We start from the raw sequence: 10,367 nt of genomic DNA on the forward strand, positions 1-10,367 counted from the left end.
AGACTACGCGTTGAGGGATATTTCGTGCCTCGCCCCGTAAAGAACACTTAAGTGTTAGGGTTTGAGCCTGGTTCTGTCTGCGGTGGCCGACCCTTGTCTGAGCCCAGAACAGTCGGTTATTATCGCAACCATTGTATATAGCGTCATTTTAGTGTGTACCTATGGTACGGTACCAATTTCACGTATCGTCGTGTATTATTCTTATTGTTGTTCATTCTTTGCATGCCCTTTGTATTTGCGTATTAACTTAAACGTGAGTGATTCAAACAATTTGTGTATCGTGTGTTTTTATTCATTGGCTCACAATTGTCCTTAATTTCTTTTTTAGTTATGCCATGTTAGACTGTCATAACTAGGGGCCGCTATGTTACGGACAATTCTCAAATCAAACGTCACATAAAGCCGTTCAAGTCTACTGAATCTTAGCGTATTACGTAATGGAATATTTCTAAAAAAAAATGAGCAGATGGCACCATCGTATGCAAGACCTGTAAAACATTGCACCTGTAGCATAACATTACAGCATCGTTAAATCTTGAATTACGAGATATGGTGTAAGCCAGATTGAACAGGTGCGTGAATATAGCTTCATAATGCTTATCATTATTACGTCACAGAAGATTGATACGTGCGTTTGGAATATTGCAATCTATTCTCGTCATTTGTAAAATTGTTGCTTGAAGAGTTGGTCACATATTAACTGTTTGCTTGGTGCTTACCAACTGGACGAAATTTCCGTCTTTATCTAAGTAGTTTGTATTGTAGTGACAAGTTTTAGTGGCGTATCGTGTTGCGACCCAATTTCGACAGCTTTGAGGCTATTTTTACAGAAATACAATTCTTGAATAGACGTTTTTATTGTTTATTGTTTATTTATCTTTATCCTGCATTGCGGGAAAGCGGACTTGAGCGCTATGCATCGATGTACGCCTTCCGACGTACACCTGACCCACGCTGCAGCCGACTGCAATGTCTGTTTCCGGTTGTCTACTCTATTTATGACTGAAATTTGGTACTACCCATTACTCGAAATCGATCACTGGATAGAGGCAATTATCGTAAAGTTTCTTGCCCAGAGAAACAACAGCAAGTGCGGGTGGCTGGAGTCGAACATACAGGCTCTCGACTGCGAGCCCAACGCGCTAACCACTCGGCCACTGCTTCAGAAGAGTGTTTCTTTCGGTCATTGCATACAGACGAACGGATCTGGGAATCTTATGTTACAATTTTCCCACGAAGAGATTATGGTTTACCGTTGTGACCACCATCAAAATTTTCACACAATACATAAATGCGCATCGAGAAATAGTGCTCATAGTTGGGAAAAGTTAAATTGTGATAATTACAATTCGTCTGAGTAGGCCTGCAGCAAGGGACAATCAAAATAGATGAAACCGCATTCATGGTAATATAGACGTTTTGCAAACTGCTCTTTTCATTTTCAATATAATAACAAGAATGACAGCTTATTTTCACTAAACATATAAACAAACATCAAAAATTATGGATGAACAGCGCATCTATATTTTTCGGTTTAGGTTCAACAATGCATTCCAGCCGTCAAAATGATGAAATATTTGATAATTTAGTTGAGATATACCATTGCCTAATCGTTGAATTTACATCAAAGATAATTTTATTAGATAGATTAGTATCAGTTTCATGCACATGGTTTTATGCAGCATTATAATGTTGTTTTTCAAGCCACGTGGCGTTCATGGTCATAACACAACATTGCAGAAACAGCCAATATTGATACCAGGTAGGCCTACTAATTATTATGCCGCTTTCGTCGAATCTACGTCGCTAAACGACTAAATTGTGCAAACGCCTGTTGGATTTCTCTTCTACGTGTAGTTTATCATAAACGTTCTATTTGAATAAGTTTCAGGTAAATGCAGAGATGTACGTATGCGCCGCAAATTCTACGCCGCATACTTGCGGCGTAGACTTTTTGTTTGCGCTAACGCTTGCGGCCACATTTTTTTGGATAGTTTGCGCTTGAGGATGCGCCGTAAAGTTTTCTCGGTTTTTTAGCGCATAGCGTCAACGCATACTTTTTAATGTCTTAGTTGTTGTTTGCAATTTTTTTTTGTCAAACTGCGAAATGTTGACGTCTTGCAATTGCCCATTGTTCTCAGTCAGCTGGAGTTTGTTTGTATATCGCACTACTGCCTTTGACCCTAGAGTCCCACGTGGAGACTGATGTCTTGCAGAAAAAAAGAAAGAATTAGTTAAAACAACTTAGGCCTACTGAGAAATTACTTAGTAAATTACGGGTCAGAACAGGAATGTAATGTAGCCTAAGCAAGCAAGTATGTAGGTAGGTTGGTAATGTCGCTCCATGTAAAATGTAAACAATGACTTGGCTTCGTAGTGTGAAGTTTTTTTAGTCAAGCAGTGTTGAAGGCGTTTGTAAGCAATTGTGAGTAGGCTACTTTAATTTATATTAGTTAAGTCTTGCATTTTGGGGCAAATCAGAAACTTCTCAGGCAATGAGCAGTGCAGCCTATGTATCTAAACAAACTCAAATATTTGGTCTCCGACCGTGATTGCTTGCATGATGTTGTACTCTGTATGTTATATGTAGTACCTACACTACTTTGCCGGTTATTCTTGTTGTAGGCTATGTAGCGTAGTAATGTGTAGGCCTACAAACAGTAGGCTATCAAGCTAAGGTAATTTTTACTTGACAATTTATACATTCTGTTGCGTAAGTATGTAATTATATATGTTTTGTAACTTGATAAGCAGTTTAGCAAAACATGCATCCAGGGGCCAATTGTGAGAGGCTTTTGAGTAGCCTACTGCTAATAACACTAGTAAGTAGTAATGCTAATTAACTATCCCTGAATGCTAATAACAAAGAGTTGGGCAGTTCAGAATCTAAACTTGCTTGTGTCTGGCAGTTTTGTCTTCCATTAACCCACTTTTTAAAAATTTTATCAGAAAAAAGCATAGAGCTTACTGAGAGAATCATGGCATTAAAAGCAACATTGGTCTCATTCAAACGGAGTCATTTTAAAAATAGTGTTTTTTATAATGGATTTTTAGGGAGCGACAGTTAGTACTGTATATTACTAGGAGCGACAGTTAGTATAATACTAGAATTTTCTTGATAGGCATATGCTACAGTTTCTTACACTACACTATTGCATTCAGGGAATAACTTACGGTAATACTAATCTCCAAGTGAAATGGAGCATGATAATACAAATCCATGGCCCTACATGGAAAAGTATTTTAAGCTCTCTTCTTCGAAAGGCAAAAACTTATATTTTCAATGCCAGATGTGTCTTCCGGCCAAAAAAGATAATTTCTTGTAACGAGAAATCGCGAAGTGGCTTGAAAAGTGTGTTGTTTCGAGTGGTTTATACCGTGTGAATGTTTGGCACCTAGCAAACAAAATGAGTTTGCGCTAGAGTATGCGCTAACGCTGACGCCGCCAACTTTTTTTACAAGTTGCGTTGACGCATGCGGCGTATAGTTTTTCGAACGTTTGCGTTTGCGCTGACGGCGTCAATATTTTTTGTATGCGCGTACATCACTGGGTAAATGAGTGCCTAGGAAGTCTGTGTTAAAACTACCATTAAATCTTTATTCAACTAGTCTACTATTAATTACGGTACTGCAATGGGAGGCAAAGAAGACTTGAGAGTTATGTTGACAGATGTGTTGAACAGCTTGGCTCAAATCAAGGAAGAACAAAAGGTTCTCAAAGGTCAGTGTGGTGACATAAATTCTGAAACTAAAACTGATACTAATCCTGTCCCTTTTGTTTCAGGTCCTAAAAAAAATGCTGTTGAACGATTAGACAAACGAATAGATGACCTTGCCAAGAAGATAAGTGGCATATCTTCTGCCATACAAAACTTTGAAGAACAGCTGGACAAGCAGGAACAGTATTCTCGGCGTGACTGCTTGATCATTCATGGCTGCTCAGACATGCCTGATAGATCAAGCAGCCATGCCTCATTTGTTGATTATGTTTTAAATATATTTAATAGGAGAATGAGTACTGGTACTGAGGTAACTGCTTGGGACATCAGTATTTGCCATCCACTGTCCCAAAGGTCTAAAAAACAACCTATGATTGCAAAATTTACCAGGCGGTCTATTCGTGACATAATATTTAAGTCAAAAACAAAATTGAAAGGTACAGGAATGGCAATCACTGAATCTCTAACTAAAAAAAGGCTTTTATTAGTTAATCAGGCAAAAGAGAAACTCGGAAAAAGTAATGTCTACACCTTCAATGGCAACATTTTCGCCTATGTCAAGGAAAAAAAGCACCAAGTTCACTCAACAAAGGACATTGAAGAGTTAAGTAAATAGATAAACTTGATTTTAGCTACATCCATATAATAACCTACTTTTTATCAGCTTAAATTGTAAATAGAAACTTGTTCTTTCTCAGATAATGACATATTGATAAATAAACTACTAAAATTAACTTTATACATATTGGGGTCCATGTATGAATTTGCTACCATCGCTGTAATGGTGTCCACTTCAAAATTTGCAAAGATTTTGCAACTGAAAATAATTTGACAGAGAAAAATTTGGAGCTGTTTAAGTTAACATATAAAATGTTTAAAGGTCCCTGAAGATAAACGGTCGCAAATTAGTACATGGACTACAAGTCTGACAATTAGAAAAATATGTTTTCTTTCAACTGACATTAGTATATTTTATTATTGTCCTTTTGATCCATTTATTCCCAAAATAACAACAACACAATTATAGTGCTTTCAGCACTAAACCAGTAGGCTACATTTTCTGCATTTAGTTTGGTTTGTTTTTTTCACAGCTATACAGGTAAGTCCTTATTCCTTATTTGTTATGCTTAAACCTAAATGTAACATATGTAATAAGGTTGTTCGCAGCAACCAGAAATCCACATTTTGCAGCATGTGTGGCTTTTCTTATCACTTTAAATGCACTACCAGTAATATAAGAATACCCACTGGTACATGTAAAAAACTTGATCATTCTTACTTATGCAGAAATTGTCTGCAAAACTCTTTACCCTTTTTAAACTGTGATGATACTAATTTCTCAGAACTGTTCATACACACAGCTCCTCAACCCCTCAGCAATGAACCTTCAGTACTTAACAAGCTTTTTTCATCTAAAAATGCAAATGAAATTGCCAGTAATGATGAACCAGATCTATATTTTGAAGTCAATGATGTGTATATCAGTTCAACTGAAGCAAGCTCATTATTAGCAAATATGCAAATAAATGAATCCCTGATAACTATGCATCTAAACATTAGATCTCTATCCAACCCAAACAATTTCTCTAAACTTCAAGCACTTTTAACCTCCATGACAATTAAACCACATATTATATCCATCAATGAAACATGGCTAAAAATAAATCAGATTGGTAAATTTACCTCCCTAGCAGGGTATGTTTTTCTTGCAAACAGCAGATGCAAACAGAAGGGCGGAGGAGTAGCACTGTACATTAAAGATAATCTTATGTTCTCTGTAAGAAATGACTTAACTATTATGAAAGAAAAAAAGTTTGAATCTCTTTTTGTTGATTTATTCGTGAACAAAAAAAAGTTAACTTGTGGTACTATTTATAGATCCCCTCAATCACTTTGTGCTGTCAACTCTGATTTTCTGCAGACACTCCTTCTAACTATAAAAACAATATCAAAATCAAATGCACAATGTTTTATTATGGGCGATTTTAATTACAATCTATTAGACCATAACAACTGTCACACTAGTAAAGTAACTATGTTGATGCAATGTTTGAATACAGCTTCCATCCATTGATAACTAAACCAACTAGAATTACTTCATCCAGTTCCACAGCTATTGATCACATATGGACAAATGTCTATAATGCCAAAACAAATGCTGGTATAATAGTTGACTGCATTGCTGACCATCTGCCTGTAATACAATGCTCTCAATTAGGTTTAATTCAAGAATTTTCCCACTTCAAAGAGAAAAGGTGCTTTAGTAACACAAACATCTGTAATTTTGTTAAAAGACTATCAGAGTTAAACACTAAAAATATAATGGAAGAAACTAACACTGATGCAGCTTACAATAGGTTTTTTAACAATTACTCCGAATTATTTAAAAATAGTTTTCCTGTCAAATCAGTAAAACACACGAAAACCCAATGTTGGTATGATGCTGAACTCTGTGAACTTCATAGAAAAAAACAACTTGCATATAAAAAGTACCGTACATTAGAAAATCATCTGCAATAAATAAATCCCGGTACAATGCTCTGAGAAACTTTTATGTTAGATCACTGAAACTCAAAAAGCAAAATCATTTCAAAATTGCTCTGTTAAAACACAAAAATGATCTTAAAAGCACCTGGAGTGTTTTAAATCAGCTATTAGGGAGAAGCAAGTGCAACAAATGGTCCCGTCTGGCTGCTGGAGATAAAATCTTAACTCACAACAAAGATAAAGCTGACTACTTTAATGAATATTTTTCTTCAATTGCATCAAAGCTAGTTGATAAAATCCCAAACAAAACTTCACAATTTTCAGAATACCTTTCCAATCCTATTAGTAAATCAATTTTTTTACAGCCCACCACCACTCTTGAAATTAAGCAAATTCTTTCTTCCTTTTAATCCAAACTAAGTTGTGGCATTGATGAAATACCAACAAAAATTATAAAAGCTTCCCCAGACAATATACTTACTGCACTTGCACATATATTTAACCTATCCTTAACCAATGGCAAATTCATATCATCATTTAAAACATCTAAAGTAATACCTGTATTTAAAAAAGGGAAAGCAGAAGACTGCAGTAATTATCGACCTATCAGTTTAATACCATCAATTTCAAAAGTACTTGAGAAAATAATGTACAATAGAATATACAATTTTCTAGAAGGCAATAACTTCTTCTATGGTCAGCAATTTGGTTTCAGACAAAATCACTCAACAAGTCATGCAGCATTACATCTTGTTGATAAAATTTCAAATGCAATTGAAAGAAAAGAAACAACACTAGGTATACTTTTGGACCTGTCCAAAGCATTTGATACTATCGATCACCACATTCTGCTAAACAAACTTTACTATTTTGGTATTAGGGGAATAGCCCATGACTGGTGGTTCAGAAGTTACTTACAAAACAGATTTCAAGTTGTAGAAGTATCTCACTCAATGTCTGCTAAAAGAGAAATATGTTATGGAGTACCACAAGAATCGATCCTTGGACCACTATTATTTTTAATCTATGTTAATGATTTTTCGAGATGTTTAGTACACTCTGAATCTATAATGTTTGCTGACGATACCAATTTATTCTTTTGCAGTAAAAATTATGATAAACTTTTCGAAATGGCGAATGAGGAAATGACAGGAGTAACAAATTGGTTAGCAGCAAATAAGTTATCACTAAATGTAAAAAAAACAAAATACATGTTATTCAATAATACAAATAAACTTTCAAACCTCTCTTACACACTGTCTATATGCAATCAACCCATTGAACGTGTCAAGACTATTAGTTTTCTAGGCATTTTGCTGAGCGAAGACTTGTCATGGAAACCCCACATGCTATCTTTACTGCAAAAACTTCGCAAAAACTTTGGAGTTATCTGCAAGGTTAAGCCCTACCTAAACACCAACAATTTGATTTGCCTTTATCATTCCTTAATTGAAAGCAATCTCCGGTATTGCATAAGTGTATGGAAGCATGGTCATGTAACTGTTTTAAAAAAGCTTCAAAAGATTTGCAACAAATTTATAAAAATGATTGCAAAACATGAATCAAATCACTCTGAATCCCATAATTTCTTCACAATTGACGAACTATACACAATAGAAACTGCAAAATTTATGTTCAAACTCAAACACAATCACTTACCCCAATGCTTTAATCCTCTATTTCAACTTAATAACAATTTGCACTCAATATCAACCAGAAGCAACAATCACTTTTTCCTCCCCTACTTCTCCAAAAGCTTGACTCAACAATCCATTCAGTTTAGTGGAGTTAAAGTGTGGAACCATCTCCCGAAAACCATCACTGAAATTGAAACCTTTTCAATATTTTGCAGTGACTTGAAAAAGCACTTGCGTTTTGAAAATTAACCTCTAACAACCTATGCTGTAACTCTTTAATTATCTGACTGTATTATTGATTGTTGCACCATATCCTGGTATAGCATGCCTTTCCAAATGCCACTTTTGTAAATTTATCCTACATATCATATATTACTATATTATACATTAACATATCTTACTATACGTATATCTTATATATTACACCCGACCGGATATGGATGATGATTACTATCTTTACTCTTTCATGAATAAGCTACTATACCATTTTGTATAATTTAATATTTGCCAGATAAGAATATATCACTAAGTTACTACCAGCTTGCATCTAACTACTCCCTGATTATTATAAGCTATTATGTTCGTTCAGAGGATCGCTTGACTTTTCGTAAGATTATTATTTAGGTTGGTTTGGAAAAGATGCTTGAAACAACTCAGACACTCCATCCTTCATCGGCACTACCAAAGAATCTCCACCTCTCATTAGCGATACCAAAAACACTCCATCCCTCATTGACGCTATAAAAGATGATTCAACTCTTATTAGAAATACCAAAAACACGCTGCTATATCATCATGCTTCTTATGCTCTTACATGCACAGGAAATTAATTTAAAAAACAAAGCTTTTTTAACTATTTTATCTTGATAATGAGCTGCCATATTATGTATTTGTTCTGCAATATATAGGCTACTTAATATCGTTGCTGCGAACACTTTATTTCTGTATGAAATCTGTAAATAGTCCTTGTTTTGATAGTCCGTTACGTAATTTCAATATGTGTGTGTAACTGTGTATATTAGTTTGTTTTTGTGATGTTGGGTTCAGTCGTGTTCTCATTGCTTTAAGAATTGGCGCTCCAGTTGTTCCAGGAACGAGGAGGCGACTGATTCTTAACTAATTCATCAACTTATTTTAAAGTATCAGGTTTGGTGGCCGTGCTTAACTATATTTATTGATGCATATACCGCAATATTAGATCCTTTCATGCACGTCTTAAACCATTAAGGTTTTGCCACCTTTTCCTTTTGTTAGTTTTGTTACTGTATTTCTTTTTCACAATATCATTTCTTTTGCATTCTGACAAAGAAAAATAAATTGAATTGAATTGAATTGAACGTGAAAGCATTGCTCAAGAAGCTAATCTGAATCACTATAGATAACCATAATATTAATATACAGTAGTTTCATCATCAGTAAATATGTAAAGTGCCCTCTGATTGCAAAACTTCACAATTTTTGACCACGGTCTGACAATTTATTATATTGCAAAGTTTTGGTTTATTCTTGACTTTTATAATTCTGTGTAACAGTTTTTTTCTAACTAGTTTGTATGTCACTAACAATATGTTTCATTATACATTTTCCTTAGTATTTCAACGCCATTATAAAAAAAATCCAATTACTTCCTTTTCACTTTTAAATAAAACATGGCAAGGGAAAGATTCAGTGCTGAAGAAATACTGCAACATGTTTTACTGGATTCTGACGACGAAATCCAGGCGGATGATTTGGAGGATTTATGGCACTCCGATTCAGATGAAGAAGCAGATTCTTCTCCGTCAACTTCCGCAACAGCGATTCCGATCGAGATTGACGACCAGTTACCTTCCATGGGCGATGTTCAACTGGAGTTTGCGCCACCACGACGGATTATAACATCGAAAAAACTAGTGAACGGGCATAGATTTCTCTCTCGACATGAACAACTACGATGATGTTGAGTTTCCCGACACACTGAAGTCTTATACAACTTTTGTAGAAAAACCAAAGAACAGACAAGAGAGCGGCGTCAGCATTACTTGGTCTAATGCGAGGCCGATGCACAATGGGAGAAGGGGCCGGGCTAACATTATATCTGGCCCGACTGGTGTTAGAGGAGAAGCCAAAGAAGCCACGACTCCTCGGCAAGCATGGGAACTATTTTTTTCTTTAAACATTTTGAATATTATTGTTCAAGAAACAAATAGAAAAATTGCCACACTCATTTCTCAGTTGCCAGAGAGAATTTTAGATGACAGCAGGTAGGCTACTGCTATTTTGGCCCAACCAACAACGAGGAGATGCTGGCCTTTGTTGGATTGGGGTATTTTCGAGGGCTTTTAGGACAGGCTGGTCATTCCACGGATGTATTGTTCAATCAACTGCAAGGGCATCCCGTGTTTAGTGCAACAATGAGCAAGAACCGCTTTAAATTTTTATTTTCAAACATTTCGTTCGACGACCAAAATACTAGGCCGCAACGTTGGAAGAATGACCGGTTTGCCGCATTTCGAGTCGTATTCGAAATGTTTAACGAAAACTG

This window comes from Aplidium turbinatum, chromosome 12 (assembly GCF_918807975.1).
Source record: "Aplidium turbinatum chromosome 12, kaAplTurb1.1, whole genome shotgun sequence".
Taxonomy (NCBI): domain Eukaryota; kingdom Metazoa; phylum Chordata; class Ascidiacea; order Aplousobranchia; family Polyclinidae; genus Aplidium; species Aplidium turbinatum.